Here is a 23,695-nt window from a genome sequence, read left to right on the forward strand (position 1 = left end):
CTGAAAACATAGCTTTGTTATATCTAGTCATGTCATGTTTTAGTGAAAGTTGCCCTGGTCAGCAACACTGGGGACCTGAGCAGGAAATCAAAAGGTCCCCACTGTGAATCCAGGGAGCTTGCTCTCCCCACTGCTCATTCCAGTCCTGGAAGCTTGAACTGTGGCTGGATCAGGACGCAGAAGAACCCCAAAGTTCCAGGAATCATTTCAAGGACAGTCAGAAGACCCTTGGAAAATTCTTCTTCTGAGGCTTTTATAAGCTTGACCACAATATTTTCTCTCTCTTGAGAAAGAGGTGAGATTGATTATAAAGTTGTTTTAAAGCCCCTTGCGGAACTAAACAAAGACCAGTCAAATGAGAATAAGCAATGTTTATTTATCCAGAGCTTGCTGTAGCAAGGGAGCCAGCCACCACCGCTTCTGTGCTGGTACAGACTCAAAGGGACGCAGAGAAGTCGGAAAGCTTTACAGCGAGAGCGCCGGGAGTCGTGGGCTGCGCCCTGACTGCAGGTGTCGGCCCAGGGAAGCTGGGGCCGGCTGCCTAGCAGCGAAGCGGGGCGTGCCAGGTGAGTGGTCAGGGGGGCCCATTTGGCTTTCTCTGCTTGTGTCACCAGTGTATAAGCAGCTCAAAGGGAGTTTTAAAAGTGCTTCACACTTCCTCAAGGGTGTTTTTCAGAGCTCTGTCAGGAAGAGATCCCATGTCAACCCGCCTGAACCAGACCGAGCCCTGCGGCCAAGGCAGCACCTGCGCAGACAGCCAGGAGATGACCTAAAGTCACTGTTGGCTTCATTTTAATACTAACGTCTCCGCCCCAGGAGCTTAAGCCTTATCAGCATAACGTAAGGGAATATGTCATTATACAAAGTTTCATCAAAATTCTATGTCCAAAATTATCCTCACTGGTCATTTTAATGTTTCTATTAGAGAATAGGGAAGGTGCATGTTCCCTGGGATCTCAAGTCAGGTAAAAAAAAAAAAAAAGGAATGATATTTATATTAGTTTTATTATTGTTAAGCTGCAGCAAAAAAGAGAACCAAAAACACAGTAGCCCAAACAAAATAGGAGTGTCTCTACCGCATAACAATCCAGAGATTGGTAGGTGATCCAAGAGAGATCATCATCATCATCATCACCCATCTTTCTAACTACCCATCGAAGGCAGGACTGCTGCTTTCAAAGCCATTCCTGACTCAGGTTCATTCATTTTTATTGTTCATTCCATGTTTTGTCCTTAAATGTTCTTGTAGGCTGTTTCCCTCAATTATGTGGTCGTGGCTGGCTCCCCATGTCAGTTCCAGCCCATGGAAACGGGGAAAAAGAGGTAGAAGGAAAGCAGCTTTCTTTAAGAATATGATGTGGAAGTTCCACTCATACTCACATCCCACTGGACATGACATGAGAGCTTGAGAAATATTGTGTCTAGCTGCACTGCCGACTTGACTGAGGAGAATCTATAACTAAAGGTACAAGAGAAAATAAATATGAGAAAAATTAGCATTCTCTGCCACAGATATCACAATGGCTATGCATTTCATAACTGTGCTGAGAAAGTTATGAGAGAATACAGAACACCTCCCCATCTTTGAAGCATTATCCTGTCAAACCCATGAGGCTTGGTAATAGGTTGCAAGCAAAATCACATCTACCTCCTTCTTCATTTGAGAATTCCAAAATTTCTCAGGCATTTGATATAGAAAGCTTACCAAGAGAAGGCTGAGAAGTGGTACAGATTCTATCTAAACATTGTTTAATGCTTTATTGAGTTGTATAAAGAAAACAGTAGAAAATCTTACTTGTTCTTTGTCTTTGGTGTCCTTAAAATTGTTTCAGAGTTAGCAAAGAGAAGAGAGGCAAGCCAGATTTACAAGATCCTAAATAATACCTTTCTTGGGTATTCTAACTTTTTTGTTTCTCCTTGATATCTAAAAATCAAATAATCTGTCTCATAAATTTTGGAGCACCTTAAAAATGCAAATATAAAAGAGACAAAGCACTACTCCTAGTGACATCAAAGAATTTGGATGGTTTCAATCTGACTAATGAATTATTTGGTTCCCACTTGAGCATCAGACCTCTAGAATTATGGCCGTGCCAGGATTAAGAATGTTATACCTGGATAGTTTACATTTGCCTGCCCGTCAAGTATAACTGCCTTGATGGGCAAGTATGGTCTTAGAGTGGTTTTCACCTTTCTGTTAGGTGACATATGGAATATATCTCCTTGTAGTGTGCCTGTGGACAGGGGTGAGAGACCCAAATGCCAACGTGTAGAGTGAAACTCTGACCCTCAGTGCTTCAGGAAAGAATCTATCATGAGCGGGAGAGCAACGAGAGGGTCTGTACTCTGGGCCTTACATGGATAAGGGGCCTCAAATTGAGACTTTTGAAATTATCTCCAAATGAAATCATGCATATAGATATTTTATTTGTATATGTGTTTTAGACTTGTAAATTTGTTCAAAGAAAACACAATTTTTATAACTTTGTCCGTGGGAACCACAAATGTTTATGGGTGGAAGATCATGAGATCTCATAAGCATAATGGGCCCGCACCCATGAAGGGTGAAGTATGCAGAGGCAATGTGATTTATCACATCTCGTCTAAAGCATTCTCTCTAAACCACTTTCAAATAATAGAGGGAGCAATTACATGTGTTTGGAGAAAAGCTCAAGGTGGAAAAAGATCTCATAATGCCGTATTAGAAGGAAAGGATTTACATGAAATTTTAAAAATAATTTTTAAAATGTGCACCTTTGAGACGGCTTAAAGCATCACATTGCCTTTATCCTTTGTAGCTCATACGAAGTATATTGATTCTTGTCTTCTTTCAAATTACTCTGGAAAACAGAAGGGCCATAAATATTGGCATTAACGAGAATATTCTGAGCTGAGGGCAGAGATTTGAAATCTTTCAAAAGAGGATTTGTTGACCTGGAGAATGCCTGTAGGGAGAACCCATTATCTACCACACAGAGCAAGCACACTCCCAGTGCACACATAATTCAGGAACATGTCACTTCTCTGATTTAACTCTCTCTCCTCTCTGTGTTCTCTCAGAGATCTGCCAGGCCTGCTTTGGGAACCAAAACCTTACTCTTGCATCCCTTTTTTCAGAATAGAGTACTTCCTATTCCAATACAAGACCATTGACTCCTAGGACAGTCTTTCTTGCAAGAAGAGTGAAGTGATATCAATAATGATTAATGAATTTTAAGACAAAATTTAGACAAGTAAGTAAACAATATAACAAGGAAATCTGAAATCTGGACAGAAGTAAAGCAATACTATCTCAAATTCTTGTGTAGCTAACAGAACTTTTGAGTATTCCACAGGAATAATCTCAGGATAATTACATAGCAGAGGGAAGAGAAGATTTTATATTCAAGATTAGAAGTTCTGGAAACTAGATAAGGAGCATGACAAAGAAGATGGTATACATGAGAGATACAAACATGATTTTACAAAGTAAAAAGAAAGAAATCAAAAGGAATGGAAGGAGGGGGAAGAAAGCGAGGGAAGAAAAAACACAAGAAAGGAGGAAGGAAGATGCATGAGGAAGCAACACTTTCAAATAATCCTAGAAGCATACACCCAGATCAACAGCTTTCATATTTTCAAGGCTTCACATGTGAAGTCATAACCCCTGTCTTTATAGGTAGACAAAAATTCTGGCCTTGTTTGCTGGGTACCACTTTTGTGTTTTCCAAAAGCGACAAATAGAGTTCATCCAACTCTCCCTGGGTTGTTACGTTGAATAAGAGAGTAATGTTGACTTGTAGTTTGGTACAAAACAGTGAGGGTAGAGGTGGAATTGGTGGTGATGTGTGTGCCACATGGATTCCATCATCTTTTGGTTCTTTTTGTGGTGCAACATATTTGCAAGATGAGTGACCAAGGTGAAAAATTCAGACTATGGTCATGGTTGGGCAAATCTGTGTAAAGACAAATGATCTCTGTAGACATCTGTCCCTTTGTCTTCATACACTGACACTCAACTGGGATTTTCCTCCCTATAATGAAGCCATGACTGATGAGGCAGGATTAAGAAATAATCATTTCAGAAACAAACTCCTCTTCCTTATGTGCATTAGAACAGTGATCCCCAGCTTGGGACAACACCGGGGAGACAGATCTAGGAGAATTACCTAGAGAGCTTTTTATAATTGTACGTTATCACCATTACCTACAGTTGAGAAACTGTTCCTAACCCCCTAACCTCCTAGAGATCAAAGCTCTTCCTTTTGCATGAATCCATTAAGACAGAGAACATTAAAGAAAAATGCAAAACACAGGACTCATAAGAAAGAAGAATCCTTTTTCTTTCAGTTTTAAAAATACAAAAAGAAAAAAAGGAAAACAAGCATTAGCTACACTAGCTATTATAGAAAAAAGTGCTATAATGTAGTCAAGGAGCTCTCTGTCTAGCTTCTCATTAGAATCTCCCAGGGAACTTTTAAAATATGCTCATGCTCAGGCCCCATTCCAAACTAATTTAATCAAATCTCTGGGGAGGGGGCTCAACCCGCTATAGTTTTTAAAAACGTCCAGGTCATTCTAATAACCTGGCAACAGGCAATACTGAGAACTGAATTAGACCAATTAAATAGCATAAGGAAATCATCATTTGATCATAAATGATCTAAATTTTAGTCCGAGCTCTGCTTTGAATTTGATTTGTGGCTTTTAGTAACTTATCTAAGCTCTTGGATTCTTCATTTTCCCAAAGTTACAGTGAGAGACTTGGATTAGATCATTCAACAAACATTTTCTTTCTAAAGGTACATCAGACGCACATCTTAACATGCCTTAAAGACTCCCTACGCCCTTCACTATTTCAGGTCAAGTCTGCTCCTCCCGGCTTCTCCTTCTTCACCTCAGCCCTGGTGAACCTATTTTAGCTCCTTGACCACCTGCAAGCTCTCCTTTGCCTCCCAGTCTTCACACATTGTAGTCTCTTATTAGGGTTTCCACACCTCGGGCCCGCTCCCTCCTCACTCAACCTGGTCAATATTAACTGTTTAACCACAAGCGCTTTTGACTGAAGGTTGTTCTTGGGGCATACCGGTCCTTAAAAAGGGAGAAGGTGAACATTGATGGGCCCCTGTACAACAGAGTAATGCAATCACGTAGTGAAGAATACTCAAAGCTACAAGTTCCAAAGATTCGGGTTCCACCACCAGGTTCTGCTCTAATTAGAAAGCCAACCAAACACAACTCGGTAACTTCAATAATTTAATTTCTCTAAGTCTGTTACCCTCTTATCTGACTTGTAAAGTCATCTCTGGAGTGAAAGGCCATCATAGATGAGAAAGTACTTTAAAATATTTTTAAAATAGGAACCTAAAATACCATTAATACATACTGGAGGAGGTGAGATCAAATGCAGATATTTCCAAGCAATGCTTTGGAAGCAACTTTGGCAGCCACGAATTTCCCTACGCGAGTGAACCTGTCATATGAAGAGGCTTTTGAAAGATGACCACGAGGTCAATTTTGAGATAGAATATGATAAAAAGTTTGCGTTGTCCATATTGTTTCCATTCTCGACAACTATTGCTTCTGAAAGTCACTTTTGGAAAGGTCAGGAAATGGAAATACATGCATCAGAAGAGACTGAAAACAGAGGCTCTTTTTTCCCGTCAACTCTACAAATGAGTATTTCAAGGTCCCAGTGAGAGAAGACCTTTAAACTCTTCTGCCTTCTGCATCAGGATAATAACTGTGGGAAGGAGTGGAAATACAGATCGTACTTTTAAAGAGACAATGTGGGCTGCAGGGGCAGGGGGAAAAATCTTGTTATACTTTCCCATAACTGCTAGACAATTTTACTAGGAAAATGTGTTATCTAACTATAATATAGATACAGGGCCAATTCTCAGAACATTTAAGAAGTGGAAGTGTATTCTCATTCCCCTTCTCCTTTACTATCTATTTCTCCATTTATGGAGCCTCAATAGGCACAGAACAACACTGGGTTATTCCTGGCTGCTCAAGGCAACATATTGTCATGCCCCAACCAGCACCATCCTATGCTTCTCCAACTTACTCAGTCCTCTTGCTATTATACCCAGCAAGACAGGAAGCATAAGGAATTTTTTAAAAAATAAAACAAACAGTGTTTGTCCCAGCTAGAATATTATGATCCGTTTGTGGCTAAGAAGCAGAGAAACGAAGTGCATGTATGGGAATTCACAGGGTATATGTCAGGTGGCAAGTAGGAGGTTTGATAACAGTGGGGGTAGTCCATTGTCAGAAGACTAAAAGGAGAGCATCTGGGTAGGAGTGAAAGTATGGAGGAAATTTGTCCATAGAAGGATGACTCAGCTGAATTGTAGAGGGTCTGATTTCCTCAGGAAATGAGTAAGTTCACTACAGGGAATTAGAGAGGGCATCGCTGATATTGGAGGTTAATGGACAGAGAAGGTGTGAAAGCACCTCAGAGTTGGAAAGCAAATTTATTAGGAAAGTCTAGTAAGATGGCTGGATATTTCTGAGGCCTCACTACAGACCTGTGGTCATAAACACAAAGTGAGACCAGTTTGCAAAGGTAAGCCTCCAGAACTGCAGCCACACTCCAGGCTGATCAGGTACAGGGTAGAGTGTGCAGATAATTGGCTTTGCCAGTTCAGTGAAATGGAAGGAAAGGTAACAAGGGAGTTGAGGCTGATTCCAGTGACCGTGATAGACCCTGGAGTGTAAACTGGGCAAGGAGAAACTTGAGAAGGAGGAAACACTGGAAAATAAAAAAATGTTGGAGTCAATGAGTTGGAGGTCTGCATGGGATAATAAAATGTTAGATGGACCTAGTGGAGAAAAGGAGCTAGGAAGGAAAGCAGTAGTGGGAAAAAAATTGGCTGCTTAAAATTGAGGTTTCAGAGGTGCTGCAGTTATTAATGATGACAACATCTACCATAGTACTTTACAAACTTTTTACATCACAACCCTCAGAAGGAAAGAAGTTTTACATAGATATTTAGTGCACATACACATACAAATTTTCACAATGCAATACCTATCCTTAAATGCACTCTGATATTTTAAATTCTATTTCAATCCCATTTTTAAATGATAGTTATTAAATTAATTGTCACCTCTAATAATAAGTCACAATCTCCAGTCTGAAAAACAGCTCTCTAGGATGGGTCCAATAGGGGTGTCTAAGGCGGGATAGAATAAAATACAAAATTAAGGAAATCATGGACCTCAGAGACCAGAGTGTTGAACTAATCATTTTCATTGGTATTGAAGTTGCCAAGAATAATGATAGAAGCAGTGGCGGAAAAGAAAACAGTTAGCCAGATGTGAAAACTTTATATTAATTAATCTTTTCAATAAAAATAAAATAGTAAGTGAACAAATGAGTAAATAAACAGATAATACATTGCCCTTTATACACTTAAAATCCTTTTTGTAAGTTGGCATGAATAAATACATTAAAATTAACTAACTAATTAATTAATTAATTTGTTGTCTATTCAATTAACAAATATATGAGAGCTTTCTATGGGCAGAGAACTGTGCTAGTCTCTGGGTGGTTATGTATTATGGTGAAAAAAGGCTTGATTTCTACCTTCATGTAGTTTGAAATCTAGTGTAGGATAAAAACATTGAATAAATAATCACAAAAATAAATATAGAGTTACAACTTGTGATAGAGCAGTAGAGTGCTAAGAGAGAGAACTCGGGTTAGGGGAAACGGTATCTGGGAAGTCCTCTTGAAAGAAAGGATGTTTTACCTGAATCCCAAGAGATGAGTAAGAGATGGCCATATGGCAAACCATTTATCCTTCTGTGCCTTACCTTTTTTATCTATGAAATGAGAGAATTAAAATAATAGCCTCTCAGGATGGGATGGAGCCTTAAAATCCATCTAGTCCAACAATTCTTCTGATTCTTGAATCCTTTCTAAAATATTTCTGCCCAGAGTCAGTATCATGACAAACTTGTTCTCTTTCATGGGTGGTTAGTGAAAAATTTTCTGGTTATTATTGTAGATATGTTCCCACACATTAATTCACTCAATTCTTACAGCCACTCTTTGAGAAGTAATGTTCTCTAATTTGTAAAGCAGAAAAATAAATGCAGCTGGCCTTGATACAGAGTGGTGCTAATAACCACCATCTCTAGAACTCGTCCTCTGAACTGTTAATAGTGGCAGGATTTTTCTCTGATGCACCAGCATATGCACAGCAGCTGGCTAGGTTGAAGGAGCAGTTACAGGGTCATGGGACAACATCTTTGAGTAACCATCTGGCCCTGATCCAGCATGAAACCACATCCACGACCTCATTTGCATCATGCTCTTGCTAAATCTAGCCAAATGTACATGTTTCATTCCTAATTTACCCTCATTCTTTCTAGTCAATCAACCCCTATTGAGTGTCACCAGGCACTAAACCTGAGAATAAACAGAAAGGGTTATAAGCCTGCCTACCTTTAAGTGCTTGCAAGTTAAGCACATGAGAAGTGCAGACCAAAGCAAGTAGGGGCTGCTAAGGAAGCAGAGAGGAGCATGCATGCACTTTTCTAACTCTAGGGGCAAAGACAGAATTTTACTATCTTTTAAACACATGTTGCCTTTTGATAAACATTCACATTTCAAGTCTTTCCCACAAAAAAACCTTTCTAAGTAACTCCCGAAGGAGAGTGCCTTTGCTGAGGATGCAGTACTTTGTTTTCTTACCAGCACTTACTTTTCATAATTTGAATTACACAAGCAATAGAATTTTTGTCTTTTTCCAAATTAAAAAAAAAAGTTGCTTATATTGAATACACTTTCTAAACTACCTAACCCACCGTCATCCCATGTCTTTCACACAAAATTCCGCTAAGCTTCCTTGGCAGGAGGATCTGACGTGTCCTCTTACTAACTACACCTCCTGGAGAATCACTGGGCTGAGAGCATGTCAGAGAAATAGCACAGAAGAAAGAGCAACACTGAGCATTTAGACCAATGATTCTCAACCTCAACTGCTCCTTAGGGGTTCAGGAGCGCATTTAAAAGATTCTAATATCCTGCCCCACAAATTAAATCAGAGTGGTGGGCCGAGGAGTGCCCAGGAAAGAGGCATTGGATTTTCTTTTTAACATCCTAGCAGCCTGGGTTGAAAACCACTTCTAGAAATACGGGGCTAATTTTTCTTTTCAGTTGGTTCTTGGAATTTTCCCAATGGTGCTTGGACTCTCCTGATGGGTACATCTTGGGCGAGGCTACTCATTTCGACTCACCAGTGCTCACTACCTCATTGGTAAACTACTGCAGTCACCTTTCTTCTGATCTTACGGTAAGTCTCTCTACCTGCACTTGGTTATACATTTATTCATTCATTCAGTACAGCAGTCAACAGTTCAACATCGTTGAGCACCCATTCTATATTCAAAGCAGTGCTAAGAACATATAGTGATGAAAGCCACAGCCACTGACTTTAGGGACTTTTAGTTCAGGAGGGAAGACAAACAGTCTAACAACAGGATCACACTCTGATAGAACCTGGGATGTATGTACAGTGAGGTGTGGGGGTACGGGAGAGGAGGATTAACTGTACCTGGGCAAGGAATTGAAGGGACACCTTAGGCTTACCAAGGGAAATGACTCTTCAGCTGAGTATTATAAAAAGTGGGCATGAATTGTCAACTCAGCTCCCTCAAAGTCCATCAGAAAAACCTGAAGATCAAACAAAGTTAAACTTACTAGGTTTACTGCAGTAAGGAATCACACCGCCTTGACGAAAGCTAACTAGTGTCTCAGAAGAGTGAAGGCAGGGCGAGACAGAGGGTTTGACACCTGGGCTCAGTGCCTCTGGCGGGGTGTAGGAAGGCACGGAACTAGATGGGAATGGGCAGAGTTTATGATACAAGTGTGGACTGGTTTTGAAGCCAGTCTAGATGATGAAGTCTTAGAGAGGTATCAGGAAGACAATCTATCAATAAACAGATATCTATTGAGTACCTTCTAGTGTCAGGCGCTGTTCTAGGGGAGCAGACTACCTGCACTCGAGGAACTTATCTATTTTTAGATATGTTATGGAGAAAAATATTGAGTGATGGGGTAGTGGGTGATTGTGTTGAAGACACAGCCTACTTCAGCTAGGAGAGTAAGAAAGGCCTCTATGTTCTTCGAAGAAAGGGACCATAATTATGCATTTTTTATGACACATGAAACATTCTTACACATTCTTGACACTGAAAAACAGTGAGTGAATGAACAAATAGGTACTCATGTGGTTACTGTAAAAAATGCACCTTGAGTGGTTTTTGTACAAAAGCTTGTACATGACCTTTAAAAGTCATCTTGATGGAAGTTTTAAAAGGAAAAGTTGGTTTCAGAATAAATTATTAATTTATAAATATAATTAATATAATTATATAATTAATATAGTTAATATAATTATATAATTGAATATAATTAAGAATAAAAATATACAGTTATAATTTTTTAGTCAAAAATTAGATGTAGAGGGGCAGGCCCAGTGGCATAGTGGTTAAGTTCGCATGCTCCGCATCAGTGACCCAGGATTCACAAGTTCGATTCCAGGCACAGACCTACACACTGCTCATCAAGCCATGCTATGGTGGCATCCCACATGCAAAATAGAGGAAGATTGGCACAGATGTTAGCTCAGGACCAATCTTCCTCAAGCAAAAATAGGGAGATTGGCATTGGATGTTAGCTCAAGGCCAGTCTTCTTCACACACATCAAAAAAAATTAGATGCAGAAATAAGATTTTGTGTCTGAGAAGTCATTCTTGGGGCCTTTTACAGGAGGCTTATCTTGCTGATAGAGAGGGAAGATAAATTGTTCCTGAAAACAATTAAAAATTATACAATATTTTATATATTTCCCCCAAATTGGTGCAATTTATACCCTCTCTCTTAGGCTTACACTAAGAATTAATAGTCTCTTCTTCACAGAGCAATAACTCATTACCCCAGCTGTTTTTTCTAGCCACAGAGAAGAATGCTAGCACAACTCCATTCTCCCAAAAATAATATATGGTGAAGAATGTGTCCTTGTGTTTGCGCAGAGAAATTACCTGGACAAATGACATCAAAATAATAGAACCTGTCTTCAATTATCTGAACACTAAGAATTTCCCAACACTTACAAAAAAATCAATTTAACTCTAGCAATTCTTTCTTCAACTCCTTCCTTATAATATGCTTTTAAAGAAAAGATATATAGATACAATTATTGAATAATACCTATATGCCAGGCACGATACTAAAGACTTTATGTTAATTATCTCATTTCATTCCCACAATAGCCCTAAGGAGTAGGTATTATTTTATCCCCTATTACATGTAAGAAAGCTGAAGCTCAGTGAAATTACCACTTATGCCTGCACATAAGGAAACCTAGCTTATAAGGTGGTCTTCCAATATCCAAATGGAACCACAAGTACAATAAAAATGAGGGTAAGAGCCTGATTGAATATACATATATTAATAAGAATGTAAATTTAAAAAGTCAAATATGCATATTTTATTTTTTTACATATTTTATATATACCAATAAGAATGTAAATTTTAAAGTCAAATACGCATTCTTTTTTTTCTTTTTCTTTTTTTTTTTAAGGAAGATTAGCCCTGAACTAACATCTGCCACCAATCCTCCTCTTTTTGCTGAGGAAAATTGGCCCTGAGCTACCATCCGTGCCCAGCTTCCTCTATTTTATGTGGGATACCTGCCCCAGCATGGCTTGACAAGCAGTACATATGTCTGCACCCGGGATTCGAGCTAGTGAACCTCAGGCCGCCAAAGTGGAAAGTGTGAACTTAACTGCTGCACCACTGGGCCAGCCCCAAGTATGCATTCTTAATTTGTTTTTTTTACATATTTGCTTTATATCAAATGCACCCTGTAAGTTAGTGCACTATATTAAAAATATTACTTTTTTCCACCTTGAAATTTCATGAAATAATTTTATTAAACTCTTCACTTGCCTCTTAACATCAAAATCCTACTGACCACTGGAACCACTTTTCTGAGACAAGTAACAGGTTTCCAGAAATACCATTTGTATGAATCAAAGTTCTCCAGAGAACCAACAGGGGATCGATAGAGAGATAGATAGATGATAGATAGATATTAGATAGATAGGTAGACAGATAGCCAGCTAGCTAGCTAGCTAGCTAGCTAGCTAGCTAGATAGATAGATAGATAGACAGAGATTCACTGTAAGGAACTGGCTCACGCATCATGAAGGCTGGTAAATCCAAAATCTGCAGGATGGACAGATGGTGTGGGAGACCCAGGGAGAACAGGTGTTCCAGTTGGAAGGCCATCATGCAGGAAGAGCAATGTTGCAGACTAAGTCAGAAGTCAGTCAGCTGAAGAATTCTCTCTCACCTGGGGAAGGATCAGTCTTTTTGTTCTATTTAGGCTTTCAACTGCTTGGATGAAGCCCACCACATTATGAAGGACAATCTGCTTTACTCTACTGATTAAAGTGTTAATGTAATCTGATGTTAAAGTTTACCAATTTAAATGTTCATCTCATGCAAAAACACCCTTACAGAAACACCCAGAAAAATGTTTGACCAAATGTCTGCACACCCTATGGCCGAGTCAAGTTGACACATAACATTAACCATCCCACCATCTTAACCTCTAAGTTTTTTGAGATACAGCACTTTTCGAATACATGCGTTACAAAGTCCCAATAAATTTTATTTCAAGGCATAAAACTACACTTGCATAATGATAGTAGTTTTTTCTACTTAAATGTAGATATAGGTTTGTGATCTCCACAAGGTAACTACTTAGGGTATTATTTTTAAGCAATGGTCTCAAACTTGGTTGCACAGGGAAATGGCCAGGGAAGTTTTTTAAAAATACTGATGTCTGGTTTCAGCTCCAGAGAATGTGATTCAGTTGATATGGAGTGGGGTCTGAGCCTTGGAATTTTAAAAGCCCACCATATGATTCCAATCAGTTTTAAAGGTGATTTTTAAAAGATGTTTTTTTACAACATCCACCACCTGCCATTATGAGGTCATCACCTAAGAAGAATCCAAATATGATTTGTTTCTTTACCTCCTCTTTTGCCGCTTCCATTGGGTGAACTCCATAAGCTTCCAAACCTACCAGTGATTGAGATCATCTGCGATTAAATGTGCCTCAGTCCAATAGCAGCAGAAGCACTAACACTTCTGATGCTTTGCAATCTTTGGGTCCCACCAAGTTCATAGTGAGATAGATCTTTTATCTTTATTGACTCATAGACTCGCTTGGAGTCTTCTCACCCAAGGGTCTATCAGGCCAAGAGGTCAGGTAAGTGTCACAGTTTATTTATGCGTTAATCTACTGAAGGACATCTTGCTTGCATCCAAGGTTTGTCAGTTATTTATAAAGCTGGTGTAAACATCCATGTGCAGGCTTTTGTGCGGACATAAATTTTCAGCTCCTTTGGGTAAATACCAAGGAGTGTGATTCCTGAGTTATAGGTAAGAGCATGTTTAGTTTTATAAGAAAATGTCAAAATGTCTTCCAAAGTGGCTGTACCATTTTGCATTTCTATCAACAATGAAGGAAAGTTCCTGTTACTCCACGTGCTCATCAGCATTTGGTGTTGTCAGCATTTTGTATTTTGGCCATTCTAATAGGTGTGTAGTGGTATCTCATTTTAATTTGCATTTCCCTGATGACATATGATGTTGAACATCTTTTCCTATACTTATTTGCCATCTGTATATCTTCATCGGTGAGGTTTCTGTTAAGGTCTTTGTCCCATTTTTTAATTGGGTTGTTTGTTTTCTTATTTTGAGTTTTAAGAGTTCTTTGTATGTTTTGCATAATAGTCCTTTTTGGATACATATTTTGCAAATATTTTCTCCCAGGCTGTGGTTTGTCTTCTCATTCTCTTAACATTGTTTTTCACAGAGCAGAAGTTCCTAATTTTTATAAAGTTTACCTTATTTCTTTCATAGATTGTGTCTTTGATGTTGTATCTAAAAAGTCCTCGCCATACCCAAGATCATCTAGGTTGTCTGCCATGTTATCTTTGGGAGTTTTACAGTTTTGAGATCATTTTGAGTTAATTTTGGTGAAGGGAAATTTTTGTGAAGTGTCTGTGTCTAGGTTATTTTTTGCATGTCGATGTCCACTTTACCATTACGATGTCCACTAGTACCATTTGTTGAAAAGACTATCTTTGCTCCATTGCGTTGCCTTTGCCTCTTTGTCAAAGATCAGGTGAGATTTATGTCGGTCTATTTCTGGGCTCTCTATTCTGTCCCATTAGTCTATTTGTCTATTCTTTCACCAATACCACACTTTCCTGATTACTGCAGCTTTATGTAAGTCTTGAAGTTGAGTAGTGTTAGTCCTCTGACTTTGTTCTTCTCTTTCAATATCTTGTTGGCTATTCTGAACCTTTTACCTCTCCATATAAACTTTAGTTTGTCAATATCCATAAGACTATGTAATTTTTTTTATTGAGATATAATTGACACCTTACATGAGCTATGGAATTTTTATTGCATTTGTAAGCAATGGAGCACCAATAAAATGGGTGGAAGAAAGAGTGACATGTACATAGTGGATTTTAGAAGGTAATTTTGGAACTGAATGGATCAGGAGAGCAATACAGAAGGAGTACAAGGATGGATCCTGGTTCCCTCCCTCTCTCTCTCCTTTTCTCTGCAGTCTCTCTCCCCAGATTTTTTTTTTTTCCTTAGCTCAGGTGTTACCTATGTTCCTTTTAAAATTAGAACTTTTAGGTCTGGAGAAACGGTGAGGGATGAGTGGGGTGAAACCATGTCTTAAACTGGATTTTCCCAGAAGCAGATGCTTGACCCGGGATTAAGGGACAAGTAATTTATTAAGCAATTCTTCCAGTAGAAATCAGTAAAAGAGTAGAAAAAGCAGATAATAGAGCTTCCATTCAGGAGTCCCACAGGACTGTAGCAAACAAAGTTCTTACCAGGCTCAGGAGCACGCCCCTGCAGCTATGCACCTGGGCCCAGCGTGGAGGGAGCAGCAAAAACGTCCACCCCCCAGTTTCTCTCTTGAAGGGGCCTAATTACATGCTTTCCCATCTGTCGCCTGAGGGTCCTTCTCCCAACCGACTTGCATCTGGGTAATGAATATGATCCTCCCCTTTGGGACACTCTCAACCACTAGGAGCTACTACAAATAAAGAAGGTGGCTTGGATAATCACAAAGGTTTGGGAGACTACCAGGAGCAGGGGCTGGGCTCATTGACGAGACTCATCCCCCACACGAGACCACTCTGCCAAGGCTGGGAAGCGGCTGTTTTATACGATGCAGAAAAACTAACATAACGTGGGAAGAGGATTGCAGAAATGTAGGCTTTTGTATCCATTCAAAGTGAAGTTGTTATCAACTTAAAATAGACCATTATAAATTTATAAATATAAGGTGTTTTATGTAAGCCTCATGATAACCACAAACCTAGAGTAGATACACAAAAGAGAAAAGAATCAAAGCATATCACTACAGAAAATCATCAAATTACAAAGGAAGAGAAAAAGAGAAGAAAGGAACAAAGGAATTACAGAGCAATCAGAAATCTAAAAAAAAAGAAAGAAAAGAAAGAAATTAACAAAACAGCAAGAGTAAGCCCATACCAAAAAAATACCAATAATTATTTCAAATGTAAATGGACTAAACTCTCCAATCAAAAGACATAGAGTGGCTGATTGGATACAAAAGTAAAACCAAACTATTTGCTGCCTATGAGACACTCACTTCAATTTAAGGACACACATAGACTCAAAGTGAAGGGATGGAAAAAGATATTCCATGCAAATGGAAACCAAAAGAAAGCAGGGGTACCTATACTTATATGAGGCAAAATAGACTTTAATCCAGAACAAGGTAACAAGAGATGAAGGTCATTATATAATAATGAAGGGATTAACTCATCAAGAGGATATAACATTTGTAAATATTTATGCACCCAACATAAGAGTACCTAAATATATAAAGCAAATATTAACAGATCTGAAGGGAGAACTAGGTAGGAACATAATAATAGCAGGGGACTTCAACACCCGACCTTCAACAATGGAGAGATCATCCAAGCAGAAAATCAATACACTGGGTTTAAACTATATGTTAGAACAGATGGATTTAGCAGACATCTACAGAACATTCCAGCCCAAAGCAGCAGAATGCACTTCATTCTCAAGTGCACGTGGAACATTCTCCAAGATATATCATAAGCTAGACCACAAAATATATCTGATAAAGGGTTAACATTCAAAATATACTTTTTTAAAAACTCATACAACTCAATAGCAAAACAAATAATCTGATTAAAAAATGGGCAGAGGAATTGAATAGACATTTTTCCGAAGAAGAAATACAGATGGCCAACAGACACATGAAAAGATACTAAATGTCATTAATGATCAGGAAAATGCAAATCAAAACCATAATGAGATATTACCTCCCACCTAGAGTTATGCTAGGTTAGAATGGCTATCATCAACAAGACAAGAGATAACAAGAGTAGGCTAGGATATGGACAAAAGGGAACATTTGTGCACTGTTGGTGAAAATGTAAATTGGAATACCCACTATGAAAAACAGTATAGAGGCTCCTTGAAAAATTAAAACTAGAACTGCCATATAATCCAGGTATAGTCCTTGGTATATATCCAAAGGAAATGAAAACAGGATCCCAAAGAGATATCTGCACACCGATGTGTACTGCAGCATTTTTCACAATAATCAAGATATAAAAACAACTTTCGTGTCCATCAGTGGATGAATGGATAAAGGAGCTATTGTATATATACACAACACAATATTATTCAGACATGAGACAAATGGAAATTCTGCCATTTGCAACAATATGGATGGTCCTTGAGGGCATTATGCTAAGTGAAATAAGTCAGATAGAGAAAGATAAATACCGTATGATATTACTTATATGTGTAATCTAAAAAAGTCAAACTCCTAGAAACAGAGCATAGAATGGTGGTTACTAGGGACTGGGAGATGGGGAAAATGGAGAAATATTGGTCAAAGAGTAAAAACTTCCAGTTATAAGATGAATAACTTCTAGGGATCTAAGGTACAGCTTGGTGATTATAGTTAATAATACTGTATTATATACTTGAAGTTGCTAAAAGGATAGATCTTAAATGTTCTCATCACAAAAAAAGAAATGGTAATTATGTCATGAGATAGAGGTGTTAATGCCATGGTGGTATCATTTGGCAATATATAAGTATATCAAATCAACACATTGTACACCTTAAACTTATACAATGTTGTATGTCAATTATATCTAAATCTGGAAAAAAATAAAATATTTTCTGGCTACTCTTCAACTTTTCTCTTTATCACTAATTTTAAGCAATTTGGTTATGATCATCCTTGGTATGGTTTCCTTCACCTTTTTTTGTGATTTTCTTTCATTGAGCTTCTTGGACCAGCAAGAATTTGGAAATAACTATAACTGTTTTTTCTTCAAAATATTTTTTTTTTTGGTGAGAAAGATTGGCCCTGAGTTAATGTCTGTTGCAAATCTCCTTCCTTTTGCTTGAGGAAGATTGTTGCTGAGCTAACATCTGTGCCAATCTTCCTCTATTTTGTATGTGGGATGTCATCACAGCATGGCTTGATGAACAGTGTGTAGGTCCACACCCAGGATCTGAACTCACAAACCCCAGGCTGCTGAAGCAGAGTGTGCGAACCCAACCACTACACCACCAGGCTGGCCCCTTCTTCAAACATTTTTTGTGCTACCCCCCACTGACTGTCAGTTCTAGAATTCCAACTACAGCATGTCAAATTGTTTATTATTATCCTCTAGGCAAGACCAGGTAGATAACTGGCAGGGCCCGGGGCAAAATTAAAATGAAGGATTCCTATTCAAAAATTGTTAAGAATTTCAAGAGGCAACAGCAGAGCATCAAAACAAGTGAGGGCCCCTTCTGAATGTAGGACCTATGTGAAGGACAGGTTGCACACCGATGAGGCCTGCCCTGCTCATAGGTAATTGAGATAGTTTTCATATTATTTCAGTCTTTTTCTCATCCTTCATCTTGGATAGTTTCTGTTGCTATGTTTTTAAGATCACTTATCTTTTCTTCTTCAGTATCTACTCTACTGTCGACCTCATTCAATGAATTTCTCATTTGAGGAATTGAATTCTTACTTCTACAAGTACCATTTGGTTCTTTTGTGCTTCTTCAACTTCTCACTATGTTCATGTATATTACGTTTTTAAATCCTTGCCTAATATTTCTATCATCTCTGTCATTTCTTGATCTGCCTTTATTGACTGATTTTTCTGTTTGTCAAAGGTCACATTTTCCTGCTTCTTTGCATGTTAATAATTTTTTAGTGGATGCTGGACATCATGAATGGTATGTAATTGAGTGACTAGAGTATTCTGTCTTCCTTTAAAGGATGTTCAGTTTTGTTTTGGAAGGCAATCAATTTAACTTGATCCTTGATCAAGTTAACTTGATCCTCTTGAGGCTTTGTTTTAGGCTTTGTCTCAGCAGATCTAGAGTAATCCTTATTCTAGGGTTGGAGTAAACTACTCCAAAAGTGTAGCCTTTCTGAAGTTTCAACTAATGAAGTTTGGAGTGTTCTGGCTGGTCAGGAAACCAGTGTCTCTCAGCACCGTGCATCCTCCAGAATCTCTGTTCAGCTCAAAATAAACCCTAAAGCTGTTCTTTGCAAGACCTCGTAGAGTCATCCTGCACATGTGCAGCTTATCATTCAGCCAAAACTCAAGGGACCCCTGTGAAGATCCCTGGAGCTCCTTCTCTGCACAGAGAAGGACTCTTCTCTGGGACCCATCTTCATAAATTCTTGACACTTCAGCATTCTCAAACTCTGATCTCTGTTTCCTCTGCCCACCAAGATTATTCCTTTTTAGGTTCTGCTTTTTTATGCCATACTTTGGAAAGGTAGAAAGGCAGAAAATATGGGTGAATGTCAAGTTCACCTCTAGTGTTTCCCTTCTCTCAAGGATGGCTATTCTTCTCTGCAGGTTTCCAGATGCCTGAAAACAATTACTTTGAATGTTTTGTCCAATTTTATAGTTATTTATTGTAGGATAGTTAGTTCTATCTCATTGCTCCACCTAGATCAGACCATTTCTTCTTTTTATGAGCCCTCTTCCAGCCTGAGATCTCCTTCCCAACCCTTTCCTCTTTACCTCAATAGCCTAATTCTAGTCCTCTCTGTTTTTGGACATAAACATGCTCCTGCTCCTCAAGCTCACTCTGCTCTTTCCCTGAACTCCTATAGCATATATTACCTCATTTGACAATTAGTATATGTATTGGGAACAGAAATCTTGGGAGCAAGTACAATGGTTTATAGTACTAGAATTTTTTTACAATGCACTTCTCCAAAACTTTTTCTCAAAATTATCTACATCTCGCTTATACTAAATATCATTACCTGGCAAAGCAAACACACATGCTATATAGCTATGAAAATAACAGTTCAAATCAGGTAAAACGTATGCAATAATTTTCATTTTCAGGGAGTATATAATCATTTGATTAGATTTCACTTATGTATATGGTATATGCATGTATTTTTAAACTGTATCAAAGATTTAAATAAACTCCAACATGTTTGCTCAAACGCATTATGTACCAGATTTCTAACATATTGTGGAATACCAGCTTACAAGGGCTGCCAACCTGACTGCTTTTGTTTAGCAGCCAGAATACAGATCCTCCTGCCAGCTCGATGCACATGTTTAACCTTCTCTTAAGTGTGCAATTGATTAGTCTTTGCACTGTTCTTTTTATGAATTGCACGTTTGCTTCTATAAAGCTCTACCGGTATGTAACTATTACCCACTGGGATGAATCAGAAGTTTCTTCATCCTCTTTAGTCAAAAAAAATAAAGAAATAAAACAGAAGTTGAGACTAACAGAAGATGGCAACTGTTGTCCATAAAACCCAATTTTAATTACTGAATTGGTCAAATTGTCTCATCGTTCACATTAATTGGCTCATTTTAAGTAAGTGCTAAAAATTTGAATTTTTCAAATTAATTATTAATAAAATATTGCTTTTACATATTTTATAAGTTTTGTATGTTGGAAGTCCAGAGATCTCATTTTTCATTAAAAATATTTTCCCTTCTGAAAATCATTTTTGAAAACCACTATTTAAGATGAATAAAAACTTTCAATGTTGGAAGAAATCCCAGACTGATTATGGCTTAAATACCTTGCTTTTCCCAGGACCTTCCTGTCTTTTTCTTTCTGGCCCCATTTCCGCCTCCTGTGACATGCAGAAAAACTGCTCTTAATGAAGTTTTTATACCTATCATTTCTTATAACAGCATGGATGTAACAAAATTTAATTAGCATTTCCTCTATTGGTAAACAATTACTTTGTTTCCAATATTTCTTCATTATAATGAATGCTATCATAAAGATATTCAAGACTATAAAATGTTTCATATTTCAGATCATTTTCTTATGACAGACTCAAAGTGGTACAGTATTGGGTAGAAACTACTACTAAATATTTCCTAAAAGACTTTTAGCAAATCATTTCAGTGGATAATGAGAGCCACTCCAAATAGGAAAATAAATACTATCTTACGTCATCTCCAACCTAATTCACAGAATAATCTCTGCCTAATTCATAGCCACTCACCTATCAGATATTTGTCTTGCATTCCTTGCTCCAGGAAGCTTTCCGTCACCCCCATCGCTCACCCTGAGGCTGGGGTTCTCTTCCCTCCTGTGAGCATTCAGACCCCCTCGGTTTTAGCTTTTATAGCATTTACAACTGTTTCCGAATTGCTTGTTCATATGTCTGCCTCACCCCTAGATTGTATGTACCCACCAACAAAAGTTTTGCCATTTCAGATACATTCCCTAGAACCTAGAACAGTGTCTAGCACAGAGCAAGGATGCTAGAATTTATGCTGAAGTGATTAGTTATCTTCATTAAGGTAGTGAATACATATCCTTTTCCACGTCCTTAAAATTCATAGTTTTGAGTTGTTTTGATTTTTGTCCTACCAAGTACAGCAATGCCTAGCACACTTCACCACATATAGACATACAAAATAATAAGTTCTGAATGCATTAATTAACTAGTTAGTTTATTACTTTAGAAAAGAAGACACCATGTTCCAGAACAAACCAAATCTAATCAGATTTACTGTTTCAGCACCTGGGGATTAGAAAGAGATCCAGCAGTCAGGGTGTTTATTTGCCTACTCAATGTGTCCGCTTTCCGTCTTATATCTTTTGAGAGGTGAGCAATAATCACTACGAGGCTCACAGATGCACTGGCCTGTATAGCGCTCTTTCTCTCGCGTTACTTGCTGAAGCAAGGCCTGTCAGCAGGGACAAGAGTTTAGAGGCCATCTCTCAGCTTTCTGCTCTGGATCCTGCAGTTCAAGCTGTGAGAAGTTTTGCAGAGCACGAATACTGACTGGCACTCCTTGGACTGTCAATGGCCAGCGAAGTCACAGACAACAGGGAATGAGGGGTACAGGAAGCAGTAGGACAAGGACCTGAAGGAATGCCCTTTCGGGTAACTCTCCTTTAAAATGTAGGCCTTTGACACTTCTCTTCCTTTATAGTTATGTTTAAAACATGTTTAAAACCTATTTAAAAGAACTAAAGTAAAGTCAATGACTAGCAAAATGCAAATACACTTGAATGGAGAAAGCAATTGGATAAGAGCTAAATTCATTGACTTAAGCCAGGATCCTCCTCAAACCGGCTCCAGCACAATTCCTCAAGTTTATTGCCCTCTGTAACCCTAACATGCTCTGCTCTCCAGGCACTTCAGTAAGCACTCAGGATTCAAACACAAGTAAGACATGGACCCTGTGTAAAGAGAGATCTCCTAAGGGAAAAGCAGACTAATTTAGTTTACAGACTATCCTGCCCACCCCCACCCACCTCATCTCCCCTCAGGTGGGGTATTATAAAGTACACTGTGTGAGTTATGTTTTCAGAATCAGGAAGGAAAGAGTCTGGTTGGTAGATGTGTTGCAGATAAATTCTTCTTTCTGAGATTTACTCTTTATTAACTCTGTATTGGCATCAGCTCCCATTGGGGTAACCTCTTAAAAGCGAATGCATTTTGATTTTTAAAGTGGTGCTAAACCCACAAAGGCCTGTGAACACACAGTTGTGTTAAGAAAGAACTTCATCTAAGAGTTCTTATTTTTTAAGTCTGTCGGACACCTGAGGTGGCAACCTGGTTTTATAAGGAGGAAAAAAGAAAAATAGATGGCAGGAAGGAAGGAAGAAAGAAAAGAAGAATAGATTCAGGTTGAGATGCCTGTATTTTTGGGCCTGAACCTACTATTGCCTGTGTGAGCTTAAGGAAATCCTTTATTCTTGTTAGTTTCAGTTTCCTCATTTGAAATTATATGGTTAGACCAGATGATCAGCATGTTTTCTTCCAGTTCATTTTAACTTTACTTTGGAAGGAAATTTACTGAATTACATTTAAGACAATATGATACACAAAGCTCAATAACTCTTTGTTCTTGTTGTTCTGATTTTTGTTTTACTGTCATTTCTTAATTACAACATTTCTTTGAAAAAACCTGAACGAGTTGTGAAAGTCTGAGGTAAAGTTAATGATTGTCCACTGATAAGAGACAGTACATTTGTGTGCCCTAATGGTCATCAGAGGAGTTATCGGAGGCCATGAATGTTTCTTTGTTCAGGTGGGGGGGTTGTTATCGTGGTTGTTGTTGCATAAGCAACTGACATAAAAGTTCAATGTACCTCTTTCAAGATTCCGGTTAGCTTTTCAGGTAGAGGCAGGAAAGAAACCCCAGGCACCTCCAACCAAAATGAAGCCCATCTACTCCAAAGGCATGGTTAAGTCCTTGCTGATTGAGAATATAATTCATTTCTCAATATGGCTTTTTCTGGAATGATCCTAGAAACTTGTTTTCTACCCTTGGAAGATTTGCTCTAATAGATTCTCTAGTTAAAGAGCCCCAGCAGGTCCTCAAAGTCTTCCCCAGTGAGGAAATTCAAAAGTATGCTCAAAACTGGAGGATCCAGGGCCACTCTTCCCCATGAGACTGGAGAATCCACTCCTTCTCACCATCTCCCACTCATGGGAAGTTTGGAAGCAAAAAGCATCACATTGAAGCTTCAGATTCTTGTTCAAGACTGTGTGACACAAACATGGATGGTGTTGGGCATAGCTTTCTTATTGGAAGAGAGCAATTTCCTCAAGAGAAGGAGTGGAGTTTCAGATAGACTTGAAGTAGCTCTCCTCCACTCACCCCACCAGACCAAAGAGAGGAGATCCAGATTAAAAGTAAGGGACTACCCATACCTAACTTCTTTTGAAGGCCCTAAATTTTTAGATGTCTTTTAGGACCTCAGGTATAACCCATATTATTTAGAAATTTAGTAATTTTGTTCCTACATTGTAATTCCTATCTGAAATTGCACTAATCCCTCAATAGTGCAATAGACATATTTGCACAATTGAATGTGCTAGTCTTGGGGATACTGAAGGAATAACCACACTCTCCCATCTTCCCCTGGTTTCTCATAGAGATAAGGCACAAATGTATCTCTTGGAGTGCAAGTCAGTGATTGGTGGTGCAAAAGAGGAGCCCATGGTAAAGTTAGGAATGGTGGGGCAGGTCCATGTACAAGGGACCACTCCAGAGAGGGCACAAGGAAGAAAGAAAGACTAAGCACTGTGTTCATCATAAGTTAGAGGATACCACC

At 38.6% G+C, this 23,695-nt stretch overlaps 1 long non-coding RNA gene across 1 annotated transcript in view; it reads right to left on the bottom strand.

Annotated features, from left to right (window-relative positions):
- Positions 1-987: 987 nt before the first annotated feature.
- Positions 988-23,695, bottom strand: part of LOC139079137 (uncharacterized) — a 76,965-nt gene continuing 54,257 nt past the window's right edge. Inside the window, exons 3-4 of the long non-coding RNA XR_011532470.1 lie at positions 2,755-2,840; positions 988-1,459 (exon numbers count right to left, since the gene is read on the bottom strand). This is a non-coding gene — a long non-coding RNA (uncharacterized lncRNA). The remainder of the gene's footprint in view (positions 1,460-2,754; positions 2,841-23,695) is intronic.

This window comes from Equus przewalskii, chromosome 24 (genome assembly GCF_037783145.1).
Source record: "Equus przewalskii isolate Varuska chromosome 24, EquPr2, whole genome shotgun sequence".
In the NCBI taxonomy this organism is placed as follows: Eukaryota; Metazoa; Chordata; class Mammalia; order Perissodactyla; family Equidae; genus Equus; species Equus przewalskii.